Source organism: Caenorhabditis briggsae (genome assembly GCF_000004555.2).
Source record: "Caenorhabditis briggsae complete genome, chrII, whole genome shotgun sequence".
Lineage (NCBI taxonomy): Eukaryota > Metazoa > Nematoda > Chromadorea > Rhabditida > Rhabditidae > Caenorhabditis > Caenorhabditis briggsae.
In genome coordinates, this window is record NC_013486.2 from 2,906,549 (window position 1) to 2,907,877 (window position 1,329).

The window sequence follows — 1,329 nt, forward strand, 5'->3', positions numbered from 1 at the left end:
GAATCTCAGAATCTCAGAATCTCAGAATCTCAGAATCTCAGAGTCTCAGAATCTCAGAATCTCAGAATCTCAGTGTCTCAGAATCTCAGAATCTCAGAATTCCAGATTGTCAGATTTCCAGATTTCCAGAATTCTCACCATTTCCATATGAATCGATTGTGATCACATTGTGTACTCCATCCCGACACTTTGATGACGTCACCAGAGTAATTTCCAGAAGAATCAGAAAAAAACTGATCACTAACCGCATTTCTGAAAATTCTAGAACTTTTTTGAAAATCTGGCGGAAATTCAAAAAAATAACTTTCGAACGCAAAAGAAAGAAAAATGCGATGATCCAGAAAATCGGTGAAAAAGTCCAAGGGAGAAGGGAATTGAAAAAGAAAGAAGAATCCGGTTTTTCAAAAAAAAATTTGATTCTTTTTGACATGGAATCAATGTGTCGGTCAATAGAAAAATAGTCGAAAAAATAGAAAAATGCTTGAAATTTTGTAAAAAATCAATTTTGGAGATCAAATATTCAACTTTTTTAAAATAGTAGATCAAATTAGACATTGTAGGAAACATTTTTAGTTGAAAAAATACCCAAAATGATTATTGATTGTTATGTTAATTTATGAATGAGGGAGGTTTTGATTTCTTTTTTTTTTTGGAAAAAAAGCGGAATAATTTTTGCTGCTTCTGATTTTTTGAAATTCTAATAAGTTTGAAACTCTGAAGATGAGAAATTCAGAAATTCAGAAATTCAGAAATTCAGAAATTCAGAAATTCAGAAATTCAGAAATTCAGAAATTTAGAAATTCAGAAATTCAGAAATTCAGAAATTCAGAAATTCAGAAATTCAGAAATTCAGAAATTCAGAAATTCAGAAATTCAGAAATTCAGAAATTTAGAAATTCAGAAATTCAGAAATTCAGAAATTCAGAAATTCAGAAATTCAGAAATTACAAAAAAAAAACAGAAAAAACCCAGTATCTCAGAATCTCAGAATTCCAGGATCTCAAACTCTCCGATTTCACAATTTCATATTGTTAGGAAATTTTGGATTTCTGACTAAAAGAATCTAAAAACCTCAGAATCTCAAAAAGCAAAAAAAAAGCCTGAGAGTCTTAAGAACCGAACTTCCAGAATTTCAGAATCTGCGAATCTCAAAAAAAAAACTAGAGATCAGAATTTCAAGTTTTCAATCTTTTTCGAATATCAGAAACCCTCTGTTCTAGCCAACGAATTATGAACAGTACACCCCAAAACTTTCATTTCTCAAGCAATTAATTCGAAAAAGAAGAAAACCAGTTTCTTCAATTCTCGATTTAAATGATATCATTCTCT